Source organism: Lolium rigidum, chromosome 3, assembly GCF_022539505.1.
Source record: "Lolium rigidum isolate FL_2022 chromosome 3, APGP_CSIRO_Lrig_0.1, whole genome shotgun sequence".
NCBI lineage: Eukaryota > Viridiplantae > Streptophyta > Magnoliopsida > Poales > Poaceae > Lolium > Lolium rigidum.
Window position 1 is genome coordinate 281,133,856 of NC_061510.1, and position 15,300 is coordinate 281,149,155.

The window sequence follows — 15,300 nt, forward strand, 5'->3', positions numbered from 1 at the left end:
AATATGAGAATGCATTTTTTAGCTTTTAATGGAAGCAATTAAGATAAAAATTTGCATAACTTCTGAATATCTTACTCTTAGTTATTGGAACCAATATATTTTGTCCTTATGATGTATGCTGGATTTTTTTTTAGGATCTCCTGGATCTGGGACTCAATATGTTATGACTAAGAAAGTGAAAAACACAGACGACAGTTCAAAATGGAAGCAAAGAAAAAATGGCGAAAGAAACATCCACATAAGTTGCACGACTATTGCAGCACAGTAGACACTTTCCTGCCCGTCTCGTTAACATATTTCAATGAACTTTAACTTAACTACTAAAATCTAATTTTCTACTATAATTCTTAGCATTCTACCTGTACATATAATACAGTGCCATGCTTGTCATGCACACTTTCAAAATTAAAGTAATTACATGATTTTCAAGGCATCGAAAAGTTAACTCTAACCATATGAATTAACTGTTATAGGGTTTCAGTTTGGGTTTTTGACAAAGATCAACAATCAACGGTCAAATGCAGCTCACATGTCCATCTCATGGGATTGCTGGAGAGTCCATCCATCGGATTTATGCCCTGATGGTATCAACCACTCAAGCATCAGAGCATGCTCATGCTCAACATCATACTTGAGCAGCTTGAAACCATAACTAACGAATGATAAGAAGAAAGTGGCAAAGCGCAATAGTAGACCACTAATGCAAATGCATTAGCATGCCTTCTGTGATGTGAAGCCTATAGAGTTCCACATTCTTGTATCAACAACCACCAGCCAACACAACTCCCTTCTGGATAAACTAAGATATTAGGAAATACCATCAGCCGAAAATTAACATTGGCATATATTATTTGTCTAAAAACATACATGGGTTGGAAGAATGCATTGTCTAAAAATATCAGCAGTATTTTTGGATCACAACAAGCTGAAAAGTGTGAGAAAAGGAAACAACAAATGGAAACTGTTATAATTACCCATTTCAGATCGAAGAGGAAGTTTTTTGTCATATATGCCTGGACATCCTAATGGCATGACTTGGCCAGGACATCGGAACTAAATGTAACATTAACCAATCGCATTCATTTGTCGTGATCAGACCTACAAGAAGACCTTATAGTTGTACTGCAAAGAAAATTGATGCATTAAACATAAGAAAATAATCGAATAAAGCTGAGCTTTTACTTTTTGGGGAGTTGAATATGGAAAGCTAAATCATGTATAGAACATGGTTTACAGACATAACTACATGATATACTTAGCTCATCTACTATAGTGCAGTAAAAAATAATTTGAGGCCTCCTTGCAATGTGCATCCAGATCATCATCGTTGCTGCAATATGTATATATATCAAACTAAAACATGGTCACAACGGAAGATATTATATTCAGAATATATCTGAACCAATGAGAAAAGAGGATACATGTATTTTATAGATTAAAGGTGTTGAAAATCATACATGTGCGAGGGGCAGTGCGGGGCTGGAGGAGGCCAAGTCTGGCTGGAAGGGAATTGCTGGTGAGAGAGAGAGAGAGAGAGAGAGAGAGAGAGAGAGAGAGAGATTTGATCCTCCGAGAGAGATGAGACCTACGATCCTCCGTACCCTCTGCCTCTGACGCGATGATGATGAATCTGTCTCGGTGTGTGCTCCCCTACGCTGAAGAGCGCGCTACTAGTCCCACATACTCATTGACTCATTTTCAGCAATCACTCAAGCCTGGTCAAAATACAAATATTTAGAGAAACATTTAGCACTAGCATGAACTATTTTTGCTCCTCCTGATTAGATAAATATAAATGGATCACACCAACATAACACAACTGAAACATCAACCATAAAAAGAAAATATGCCCGACTTCTGAACCAGGCAAGCATTAAAATAAAGGATAAGAATATGTACCTCCTAGAAACAAGGGCCTGTTGGAGCATGGTGACATTATCCCTGGCTGTGAAATTGTTGGCTCAGTGCTCCCTTAAATGTTCTACATATCCTACTGGGAAATCATGCATGCAACAAGGGAAGTCATGCATGCACTGCAATGAAGGAAATTTATACAACAAGGGTTAGTGCATTCAAAATGTTTAGCTTGAAATAAATCCAATTCATCTATGCAATGTAATTCAGTTTCCTAGATCCACAGCTTTATTTCGTTATCGTGGATCGCAGTTCAAAAACACTAAATCTGACGCCTATAGTTGAGTTGCATGGGTTAGAACCACCTGTTAAACTGCAACATAAGGCATGACTTTCCAATGCATGGAGACTAAGAGGCTGCAAACAAACGGTATTGGTTTATATAAATGATTCGTACAAAAAGTGGAGAAATGGGCAACCAAGTTTCTTCAAGTGCATGTGAAAGTGTCCAACTTTCTACATATGTACATTATAGGATGGAACTACCGGTATTAGTTTCTAGTTTTTATTATATATAAAACTTTCTTGTGGGAGGCAACAAACAAAGAGAAGAGTGAAAAGGAAAGTACAAATCTATTCAGAATGGTAGCAGGAGAAGTAATCATTTTTTTCTTATCTTCATTAAAGATAAACCTAAAAATGGAATAGGTGGAAGGACAAGAAATGAGAATTATATTGTCAAAATAAGTGTAATGCAAACTGAACATTGAATCATAAAGCATAAGAAGGATAATTCCGGGAGCTTTATTCACAAAAAGAAATATGCTAAAATTCTTTTCAAGCACCTTGTAAGCACAGACAAAAACGGATCTTGACAAACATTTTCCCCGTACATTTGAGAGAGAGAGAACCTGATGGTCTTCTTTGAAGAAGAGCCTGTTGTGCCACTGCCGGGCGTCCTCGGTGACAACAAAGAGGCAAAGCAGGCCACGAAGTCGAAGGGAAGAGCTCCAGACGGGCACCAGATGCTCCTCTGGGCGACGGTTAGGCCACTCCGCTTGCTCATGCTGGTTGAGGAGGTCGAGGACAACCGTGATGGTCAAGGACAGGTCGGGGACGACGGCCTTGACCGCGCCGCCGCTCCTTCCTCTAGTACACGCACCTGCTCCGCCCCTTCGCGCCCACCTTCTTCCGCACCCCGCTGGAGGCTGGCGGCATATGCTTAGTTATTTAGTGGTGCGCCTTGGTGCACGATCCTGGGCAACTCATGTATTGGTGGAAAAATGTCAATATTATTCTTATAGTCCTAATAATAAAAGAAGAGCAGAGTAGTGGTAAACCAGGAATATACATTTTTCTCCTTAGAAAACACACCACATGACAGAATACACTAAATAACTAAGCAACGGATAGTAGCATTAGCCAAAAGCATTCACATACGAAATGGTGTAACCACCACCCAGTGGAGATGCAAAGACAGCTGTTGCATCATATGTAGATGATCACAGAAAAGGGAGGAACACTATCCTCAGATCCCGGTACGTATATAACATGAAGCAAACAACTACCAATGGTTTGTGTCGCCTCTCCTCTCAGCAACACTACTAAAAAGCAAACCAAGAAGTAATCAGTGCTAAATCGCAACCTATGGCAAGCAGATGATAAGCCATACAGATCTAACAACTTCCTCACGTGATAAACCCAAACCATCTATAGGCATAAGTATACCGAACAGCACATACAAAGAGATATGCAGATCATTTCAAATATTGTAACCGTTTCTAATTCAAGTCTTCTTCTTTTTTGCATTATCCCGTCCGCTAGAGCTTTCAGCTGCCTACGCCTATGAATGATTAACACAATATTTGAATCAGCATAGGTCACAAAAGCGTATCGCATATACTAAATATATCAAAGTTTTCCTCGCCACAAAGAACAGTGGCAAAATCATAGATTTGTGAAATCAAAGATCTACAAAATCAGTAAGCCAAAATTCATACAGATTGATTACACACCCAAGAGTGTGCGGATTGTGGAAGCGAATTAGCAAGCCTAATTCTGAAAATACAATTGCAACCGGAAATGCTGAATACGCTATGTACAGCCTAGAAACATGTAAAATAAAAAAAACCTTACAGTTCAGTGAGAAGGCACACACCACGCCATTTTAAGAGTTGAATACCAAACATCAAAAACTGCAGTAAATGGTTCCTTAATCCAAGTACAAAAATGGTAAAGTAGATCTGCCAAAACTTTTATACAGACTATTTTTAACCAGAAGGAAAGAAATGAGATTCTGTGAAATACAGGTACAAACAAGGGGATACTTTTTACCTGAAGGAGAGGATGAATATTTGGTACAACTGAAAAGAAACACATTATCCTGGATTCACCGTAACCTTGAGAACAACGATACCACCATAAAGTTCTGTTAGTCATTCATGTATGTGTTCCTAATCACATTCAGAAGAACTTTGCTCAGTTGCACATCGGATCTGTTAAAATGAAAATTTAGAGAGATAAGCGTGTAACCTGCTTAGCTCTCTCCAATTGCTTTATTATCTCTAGCTGCATCAAAGATGTGTCATCATTATATTCCGTAACCGAAGTGCATTTCCATTCAACCACATAAATATTGATGCAAGGAGAGTGAACACTGAACAACATATGCAACTTCCTATAACACATATTTGAGCATTTATGAAAGCTAGCTCTAAGATGAATTAGCTTATAAGCATCGATTTAGTCGATTTAGACAGTTTCTAAAAGGTCCATGCCAACAATCAAATTAGCAGTGTCACTTTTATGACAAAGAACAACATTACTCACGCAACGTGAACGTCACTATCCCTACAAGCCTACAAAGAGCCAACAAAAACCACCTTTTTAATTAGAAACAGAGATGCAGATTCAAACTTTCACAATTTATACTTTTTAGGAAGCTGGTATTTGTTGTGCTATTAAGAAGTTTAGTTTCGCAAGGCCTGGAAAAAATGCAATTTAGCACCAACAAAATGCTTTACCTTTCCTCAAAGCACCGAGCATGTGATCATGCTTAAAGTTCAAGATACATTCCAAGTTCTTTAGTTATGACCAAATCCCAGGAAAGTGTAAAATTTAAAACCAAGGTGAATGCAATTATCTGATAACTATATAAGGATATAGCTAGGGGTAATATCTATTTGGAATTGACTTGCTTAAGCCTGTACAAGGACAACAATATCCTATAAGCTAGAATTCTCTATCCAAAATCAGGAGCTCTCACCTCACTAACCTACTTTCCATCTTGAATAAGCTAAAGAGATTATATCAACTATTAGGCACAAGGAAAAAAAAGATATTCAACACTGACCATAGCCTGCACGAAGCTTGCTAAAATTATGGTGCTTGATGTTTCACTGTCTACGTGTTAAGCAACAACAGGTAGAAGCTTCTGTTTCTGTTTAAGAAGAAATATGGGTTGATACTTAGCAATGGATGAGTCCATAACAAACTGGAATCTAATATGAATAACACAAGCAGATACCTTGTAATCCAATAAGAACGAATGGTCAATCATGTATTAAGAAGAGGTGTAAAGAAGAGAAGCAAGCTTACTGGAAATAAACAATTGGGTTTCCTGTAGAACAGAAGGCTCGACATGTCAGACAATATACCATTGGCACCCTTGTCATACGACCTGCAATTTAAATTTAAAGTATTAAATTTCAGGTATGCGCACTCCCTCTAGGTATAAGATACATCTCAGATACATTTTCTTATTGCTGTTTTGCTTCAATGTCTTTCCCTACCTGAATAGAGCTGCAAGGGTCATGTACACCTTCCTAAATAGTTTTGCCACTGTTAGTTGTAAAATAACAGGAACCCTTTATCCACCTTACAAATCAAAATGAGCTTGTTTAAAAAAATTTAAAGCGGTAACAAATTGCCATTGCTTGACAAAATAAATTAAGAAATTTAACCGTAGGTTAGGTAAATGAAAATTTTGCATTTTCGTAGAGCTAATTGAGTGATGTCAAGAAAGAATGACTGCAGATGCAATGGAATTTGTATGGCACCCTGTGACCAATTACAAAATAGTGGAGAAAATGCTTTCACTAAATTTCCAAATATGAAATACTTTAGATAAATATTTGGAGTACATGAATTAATAAATCAGAGCTGCTCCTTCTGCATAATCTTAGTTGGATAATTTTTCAAACAAGATAACTCAAAAGACAAGAAAAATGCCAATAACTCTATACCATGTTGATCAAAACAGGCACAGGATATAGCCACAATGCTGGCACAATATAATGGCCATCACTAAAAATCCCAAGGACCATATTGCACGGAGCTTGCATCAATTAAATCGAATCCACGATCCATCAAACACTTCAGTATTGTACCATCAAAGCCGAGTTTAAGTTCTGAAGATAATAAATAAATACTTAAACTTGCGTTTCCAATGCTAGCATGTCATCGACCTTGTCGAGAGTGCCATTCCTGGACAAAACAAATAAGGATTTTATTTTATTTTATGAAGCATACGCCTTATTGAGCAAATAAAACAATTGGAACCTTTTATAACTCAAAACCAGCCTACTGCCATAGTATTTGGTGATGAAGTATATTTCAATACAAAAATATAACCTGTGAGAACAGAGTGGTATGCTTGGATGCAGAAGGGCACATACTAAATCCATGTTCAGATGAGAAACACCAAACCGTGTCCAGAAAAGCAGGAAATATTTATCCCAATCCATGAATACATCGTATATATGGACCAAACAAAGTGGAGTTGGACAAATCTCACGAGGTGGCATCAATAACAGAATAACAGTAGAAGAAGCTCGGGTGCACCTTGAAACTGCTCGACACCATCCAGCGTCATGTCAAAACACCAAGGAATAAATAATGCACATATGGACTGAAGTATATATGCTGAAACAAAAAAATATCCCTCAGGGCATCAATCAGTTCTGTAGAGGACTAGGACGACCAGGAAATGCAATGGAATACCAAGTGTACAGTATTTATGCAAAAGCTTGGAATGCACTAGAGCTATTTTTACAGAGAAGAACGAAATTATTGAGCAATCAATAGAGTAAAGATATGAAATAGATCAATATTGCCCTTGCATGAATTATGTCAAACACCTTCCGAGCATAGATAAAATAGAATCTGAGTAAAAAGAGATGACAAACGAGAGAGCATCCATGGGGCTTCTCATGGAGAGAGATGCCTGAGATGTACGAGCACGATGGCTGCACCATGCTCCACCGCCCTGACGAGCGCTGCTGGTCCTCGCGCGGTGGCGGCCCAAGCGGCGGCCTGCGGCTCATCCCGGCGGCTCGTGCTCCGCGAGAGCGAGGCGGCGCTGCTGCAGCCACCTCGGCCGCAGGAGCTCCACCTGCGGCAAGGATGCCTCCTTCCCGCGCGACGACGCCCACGAGGACGATGACGCCGGAATCGTGGATGGTTCGGCCTCCTCCTCCGGTGAGCAGGGGAGGCGGTGAGTCGAGGCAGAGAGCTCGGGGCCGGAGGCTGTGGCGCTTGGCTCCGCCGCCGTGCCATCGTACACCATCGTGCGGAGTGGCCGACCGTCGGCTGAAGCTGCTGCCGCTGAGGCGGCCGGGATGGCGATGGGGAAAAGTAGGACGCCGCGCCAGCGTAGACGTGGAGCAGGAACCGGCGGCGCCGTGGGCGAGAAGAGGCGCACGGCGCGACAACAGTGATGGGAGGAGCGAGGGGGCAGCGGGGATGGGAGGCGCGAGGCGGCGGCGGGGATGGGAGGCGCGAGCGGCGGCTGCGAGGCGTGCGGGGATAGGGTTGGCTGGGTCACGACCTATTTCCCCTCCTCCCGATTCTTTTTCTTATATTCTCTCAGCTGAACCAACCAGAGGCTAACACGTGACCGATTCGGTGGAGACGAGCGAAGCGAGCGGCCAGCCCGCGCGCGCCGAGTGGCCTATCGTGGATGGCCTCAGAGAGCCCCATGAGGATGCAACAATTATACCTTTAGATTTAGATGCATCTATCTACTAGATAGTGTTTAGATACATCTAAGTTTTTGTAAAGTTGAGATACTTTTAGTGTGATGGAGCGAATACTTTAGTTTAAGATGAGAGAGTTGTTGATCCACCTCTTTGGAGCATTGCGTTTTGGAAACACGGCCCGTTGTTTCTCCTTGCGCCCCTATAGTGCTTATCTGTTCGGGGCACTATGAACGATATCGCCGGAGAGTCCAAGATGATGCTTTTCTCGAGACCTACCAAGTTCCGCCATCCTCTACTTTGATGGTGCGTCGACAAGGAGAGTTATGTTGGAGTTGTTGATCTTCGGAGATGATCGGAGTGGTTCGAGGCATGGCTTTGATGTTCTGCTTCTTTGAATAGGCTCTGTTGTGTGGTAGTTGTAGTTTCGGTGGTGGCTATCTTCGGACTAGCCCGTGTGGAGTGGAGTGGAGCTTGTACTACGATCATTGTCTGCATCGAGTTGTGGTCGTTTTGTATTCAAAATTTTGCCTTCTATAAATATAAACATACAGTACGCCTTCGGAGAAAGAGATTGGAGAGTTAGGAAATTTATTATTTTTATTTTAAGTGTGCTTTTGCTTGTGGCGAGGCTAACCAAGCAGCTCACTGCTGCGCAAAGCATGCTTCTATCCGGGAGAGATCGTTTACTTGGGATACGGAGCCAAGCTACTCTCCCATGAAGTTGTTACAACACTGCACGGGCTGGATAGCCGCTACTTGGGTCGATGCAATGGGGTGCAGTCCGTCAGATGTATCACTTAGGAACAGGGACGGAGCGAGGAATACAAAATGGAGGGGGCCAACTGAACCATCAGTTTAGTTGGAGGGGGCCACTTTAAGAACCAATCTGCATAAGTTATAGGAGTTTTTTCACAAAAGAAAATCAGCATAGGGGGGGGGGGGGGCATGGCCCCAGGCCCCAGCTCGCCTCCCTACCTCCGTCCCTGCTTAGGAAGATGGCTCAATTAGCAACTGGGTCTGAGTGCAACTGGGTCTAAGGCGCTGCCGGCAGGTGCCAAGGAGCATGTCTGCAGGGCCGGTCCTGGGATTTCAAGGGCCCGGGGCGAAAGTACAATTAAGGGCCCAATATGACTATTAAAATAATTATTAAATATTGTTAATATATAATAAATATTAAGAGTAAACGTCTAAATTATATTCAAACACATATATAGTTCTTATAAATTTTATAGAAATTTTCTTATTCGATATGTATTTGTGCTAGTCAATTCATTTTTTCACTACTTGAGGCCACTTCGAGAGAAGTATTACCGTAACAAAGAAATCGTGAAGGCGCAATGTTCAGATCATTGAGATACCCAAAGTGATGAGTTGGTGTTCAACAACTTTATCTTTTAAGGATTCTGCAACTAATATTATATATGTTGATTCTGCACGAATCTTGTCGCCACGCTGTCTAAGAATTTTGCGAAGTCTCCTCTCGGCAACTGAGCCTCTTACTTCTCAATGTGGTATTTGTGGCAACCATAGGGCCATCAATTAGTCGTCTCCCACTCTTGCTTAGAAAACAATCGGACACAATCGACTTCCAATAAAGAGAAAATTAGGTTCATACCTATTTATTTGAGCTTTGCGAGCTAGTTCCTACGTTCCAAATTAAATGACTTCGATTCGTTAGGATTCGCCTATATTTATACACTAAAACGCATCTAAATACACATGAATAATCCAAATCACTTGATTTGGAATAGATGGAGTATTAGAAATCAACGCCCGATAAAAAAGAAAATGCACCATTTTTTCAAGTAGGAAAATACGTTAATTCTTTTGCAATTTTCTTGAGAATTCCATGCTAGACTTTTTCGGATCAATCGGTTGAGCCATGGGCCACACACCATTTAGTCCCTTGTACGAATGTACCTGGCTAAGGTAGGGCCCTAGCCTAAGGTGAATAAACAGAGTAGCTAAAGTAACATGGCCCATCTAACGAAAGTAAAAAAGGGCCCAAGAACTATAACGCTTCGTCTTGTTCCTCCATACAGCTGTAGTCTACGATAGCTCCGACCTGCTCTAATGGCGGCGTGGTCCGCTCCAACATTTGGATACCTAGCTGGGAGTTGGGGCCCCTGGTTTCCAAGGGCCCGGGGCGCCCGCCCCTCCCGCCCCCCCCTCGGGCCGGCATGTCTGTGGATGGCGGGGACAGCGTCTGTCGCCAGCAGGGGTGGAGCTAGCATGTATTGATTGGTGTCAAATGACGCCAATGGAATTTTGTTGTTTCCCTTTGGAAATGAAGTAATACTCTTAGGAATTTGAAGTGACACCGGTAAATTCTAATGAATGACACCAATAAAAAAAAATCTGTCTTCGCCCCTAGTCGCCGGTGATCAACAACATGAGCACATGGTGATGAGGACAATTGCGTCAACAGCCAAGAGACGTGGTAGGCAAGAGCGTCAATCTCTGGGGAAGAAGCGAATGAATTGGTGTTATGCTGCTTAGAGATTCGTATATCCACATGTCACCCCTCCAAAGTTGGCCCATCAATCAGAGGCGTCAGACCTAGGCCGCATAGGATTTTCTTCCCTTTTCCCCCATGTGGGTCATTTGTTTCGTGAGACTGAATCTAATACGACTTTTTTTCCTAGGGATTCCTTTCACATACATTCCACAAAAAATTGTACATCCACTAAGGCTTCTTGGTAAAAATAATTTTTCTTCTTATGATGCAATCAATGGAACCAAAATCAAAATGTGCATAACATTGCAACAATGCATTGCTAGATATAGCTTTCACTAGATCTGTTTTTAGATATAGCTGGTTGTGTGTGAGCGAGAATAAGGTAGGTAACCTTTTAAGAGCAAGTACAGTAAAATCTAATTAGATGGCTATAAAAAATAAAATATTATTTATTTGCTTAGTTAGAGGAGTGAGAATAGAAGAGATGAGGTAAGTGGACTCTAATGCAAGAGAGCCAGCTATAACACGTGCTCTTAGCCACTTTGTGAAAGTAAAATGTAAGACATATTTTAATAAAACTAGTTGAATGCTCGTGCGTTGCTACGGCTTTTTAAAAAGAAATCTTGTCGCGCATAATACACATACATATTCACATAGATATAAATAGATGTCTATGTAATATTCCAAGAAATATGAATTTTAACTATGCTTAAAATGTAATTTGATAAAAAATTAAATATATTATGCATGAAAGCACCAACATAATAATTATCCCTGTTGACTAAGATTCCACTTCCTTCACATCCTACAAGCTTGGTGACGCTTCGCTTCTGTCAGGTCACCGCTGGTCCATCCTCCATTGTATTAGTATTAGCCAACTGTACCATACTGACTTTATATGAATGTCTCCGTACATGTACAAACTTATCTCAGCACCTCCACCTATTTGTGCTGGTACTATAAAAAAGAGTACATATACGTTTATCGAAATGGACATTCATTTTATGGACACATTCTAAGTTGCCGGTACCTGTCCCGTGAATTTAGATCAACATAATCATCGGATTTTACAATTATTGCTTATTATCGTATCTAAGAAAGTATCACTCAGTCCACCCCACGTCTCTCCGAAAAACATTTTCTTTCTCATTAAGTCTATATGCTCAGAACGGCGGCACATCCTTACCGCCATACCAGAAAAACTCAAAATGCTAGCACCTAGTCCACATGGAACACCCTATAGCAAGGAACATGTTTGGTAGCTGAAAGAAGTGGACAATTGGTGAAACTTGGAAAAATCAAAAAGGTCGCCAAACAAGCACATCATAGATTCAATCCACATACTTATTGGTTTTGGGAGTAATCTAGCAAAATGCAAGCACACGCATACTGAAGGTAGATGACACTATTTCCATGTGCAGGTGAATTTTTTTTAACAAGAGTAAGAAACAATATAATTGCTTACAGAAACTACTCACAAATATCGTTTCCATTTTATGCAAAAGAATGACCATAAATTATGCTGATAAAAGTAGATCCATACAACTACTTGAAGATGTCACCTCTGCCTCTTTGTCCAATTGAGTTCACATAATCTTTGACAGGGTATGCTCTGCTTCACCATAGATGCAAAAGGATATGCCTCTGGCAACCTCTGTTTCTCGTGTTCTTTTATATAGCAGTAATCTAGCAAAATGCAAGCACACACATACTGAAGGTAGATGACACTATTTCCATGTGTAGGTGAATTTTTTTAACAAGAGTAAGAAACAATATAATTGCTTACAAAAACTACTTACAAATATCGTTTCCATTTTATGCAAAAGAATGACCATAAATTATACTGATAAAAGTAGATCCATACAACTACTTGAAGATGTCACCTCTGCCTCTTTGTCCAATTGAGTTCACATAATCTTTGACAGGGTATGCTCTGCTTCACCATAGATGCAACAGGATATGCCTCTGGCAACCTCTGTTTCTCGTGTTCTTTTATATAGCTCGATGCTCTACACTACAGCTAGCATCTTAATTCAGATAGTAGAACCATTGTTATGGTGCCACCAAGGAAAAACATCTAATTCAACTATGGTAAGGATGTATGTATCTATATTCTAAAATAATGAGTCTAATAACCTCCAAGTCTCCAACTATACGTATCATGACACCACAGCTCCTTCTGAACTTCATCATTAATGATGCGCTTTGTACTTTACTTTCCATGGATTGAATCTCCAATTATGAGGATTCAACAAGGTAAAAACACATATCACATTAGAATATCAAGTAAAAGAAGTGAACTTGATACACCCAATAGGGGCTGGCAACACACTGCAAACCACCCGTGGTGGCCGTGAATTTCTATTGTTATATAAAAGCTTTTCAAAAGTATCCAGAATCATGCATCATTGTATAACGGAAGCTTCTCGTTTCTCGTCACATGTAAATGGAAATAGTAAAATAAGTATAGATATACATCAACAGTTTACATGAATGACTGAAGCTTCTCGTTTCTCATCGCATGTAAATGGAAATAGTAAAATAAGTACATTCCCATCTTGTGGCATATCATACTAAATATGTCTACGCTATTCATGGGGTGAAGCTATAATAGTCTTGTTGATAATGTGATGATATAAATGAGGTACAGTTCTAACTTCTAGACGACAATACTGAACATGAACACTATTATGGTTTTTGCTAATTTAGAATATTAGATCTATCAAATTCTGGTGAAAGCGTATAGAAAACTCACCTGAATGGGAGATATTAAAAAATTTCAAGAATTTCAGTATAGAGATATTATCAAGCTAGTCCAATTGGTGATTATCACAACAGATTTCTCACACACACAAAAAAAAAATCAATCTGAAGAAATAATCCCCAAAAGCTTAGAATGTTAGATAGTAGTATTGTACTAATGAATACTGAATAGCCAAGAATCACCATAGATTAAGCTTTACAAGTCTCAAAAAAACTCTTACAGTGGGAGGATTGAAGTGAAAATACACCCACTTCCGTTAGGTAGATCAATTTATGTTGCCTACAAGCACAATAAAATACATTAATACCTATGATGGTTAAATGTGAAGCAAGCACAAGAGATGGTCAGCACAGTATACCTGCGTTGTAGTTAACAATAATACAGTTGCTCCTAAACTCCTAGTTCGAGCAGATTAGATGTGTGCAACTTATTTAATCGAGATACAGAATAAAAATACATAATGTAATTAATTGATAGGAAAGAAATCACAAGTCATAAGCATGAAAAATTTGCATCATATCGTAGGAGCTAGCTCAATGGTCTGGCACATTTCATCAAACTCATGGCGCGCACACAATGCAGATAATGCTAAGCTCTATCTGAAGTGTCAGCAAGTTCATTCATAGTTTAAAAGAGTTGAGAATAAAAAGATAACCTGTTGCACGATGTTGCGAAGTGATGTTATTGACTCGAGTAGTGCATGTCGACTACCTTGGAAGCTTACCTCATCACTCTTGTCGCTAGCTAGCTTTTCTGACAACGTCACCATGTCCACCTCCATTTCTTCCTGCTTGTATGCTTCACTACTAACCTGTACCAGAAGTAAATCTTCAACTTACCTATCTGCTTACAGCACAGCCAGTTCAACTTCGGTGCCACATCTTGCAGCCTCACCACAGACCGAGAGACAGAAGAAGGTGCAAAATGCTTACTAAGCACCCTACACGCGAGATGGGGTCCTGGGGACAAAGACCACCACCAAAGAGCACAAGTGCGCATTTGATCATCTAATCAAGATCTTGGATGTCCTACTGAGCTCACCCCAACCACGATAGGTATGAAGCATCCATCACCTCTGAAAATTGAGGGATGGATGGAGCGAATATCAGAGAAGCCGAGGCGCTCAGAGTAGCCGACATCATTTGCACCACGAATGTTGGACTGCCGCTTCCGGTATACGACAGGTATACGACGGCGTTGATCGCCGCCACATTCGCTGCCGAGAATGCGCAACTTCTGCCTGGCGCTCTCCTCCTCGTACCTCTCCACGCTTGTCCATCGCCTGCTGCGGCTAGCCTCCGCGCCGTCAGACGAAGGCTAGAGGTCCTTGACCGAGAGGGGAACAGGGATGTGCTCGTCCTTGTCATGGAGGAACTCATGGAGGTCGCAGAGGCATGAGGGGGTATCGGAAGCTATGCAAGCAGGATAATAAGCAAACAACAACTACTGATCGATTTCCTAACAACAGAGCTGGATCAACTTGGGGCTGCGGCTGTCCAGGGTAGGCAGAAGGCGGTGTCGGTGGAGCGTAGCCATGCTGAGGTTGTCCGGTGCCGAGCGCGGTGTAGGCTTGAGGAGCAGCACCCGGTCGAGGACCAAGAACTCCAGGGGAGCGCCACGGCGCGCGAGGCTGCCATGGTAGTGCAGCGGGTTGTTGATGAAGCTGGGCGCGCGTTGGCTGGCCGGTCCAGGGATTAAACATCCAAGGATCACTGCGGCCACGGCCGCGTCCACCACGGCCACGACCACGGTTGGCGGAGAAGGACCCGCGGCCGCCTTGGTTGTTGACGTAGCCGATCGGGGCGCCGAGAGCGCGGGAGTCGCCGAAGCTGCGGGAGTCGCTGAAACCGCCAGAGCCGCGGCCCCCGCCAGAGGAGGCGCCCCCGGAAGGCGTGCCCCCGAAGATTGCACCCCCTGGTGCGGGAGGACGCTCATGGAGGGTGCTGTTGCCGCTTGCCCAGAGTGCTGTGGCGGCGGCGTTGGTGGCGTCCGTCTTGTGTTGGCGTTCTTCGAGGGTGAGAGCCGAGCGCGTCTGGAGGAAGCTCGGGAAGGGGACCTGAAACGGAAGAAACGAACGCAGGTGGCGAAATTGGTCGTTAAGCCCGCGAAGAACCGTCAGGACGAGAGTCTCGTCGGAGATTGGCTGGTCGACATCGCCCAGCGAATCGGCCAAGGACTTGAGCTTGGCGCAGTAGTCGTGCACGCTCATGTCGCCCTGCGGAGTGTTGCGGAACTCGGCGTCGAGG

At 42.0% G+C, this 15,300-nt stretch overlaps 2 long non-coding RNA genes across 3 annotated transcripts; both read right to left on the reverse strand.

The window, feature by feature from the left end:
- Positions 1-286: 286 nt before the first annotated feature.
- On the reverse strand, positions 287-1,536 carry LOC124699579. Its single transcript, XR_007001442.1, has 3 exons — positions 1,458-1,536; positions 975-1,330; positions 287-799 (listed from the first exon to the last, which is right to left on the reverse strand). It is a non-coding gene; the product is annotated as an uncharacterized LOC124699579 (long non-coding RNA).
- A 1,305-nt stretch (positions 1,537-2,841) lies between these two features.
- On the reverse strand, positions 2,842-7,154 carry LOC124699580. Of its 2 annotated transcripts, none has more exons than XR_007001443.1 (8): positions 6,697-7,154; positions 6,099-6,339; positions 5,646-5,730; positions 5,452-5,533; positions 5,207-5,293; positions 4,387-4,422; positions 4,189-4,307; positions 2,842-3,110 (listed from the first exon to the last, which is right to left on the reverse strand). It is a non-coding gene; the product is annotated as an uncharacterized LOC124699580 (long non-coding RNA). The 2 variants fall into 2 exon arrangements; XR_007001444.1 differs by lacking the exon at positions 6,697-7,154 and adding an exon at positions 6,487-6,687.
- Positions 7,155-15,300: the final 8,146 nt, after the last annotated feature.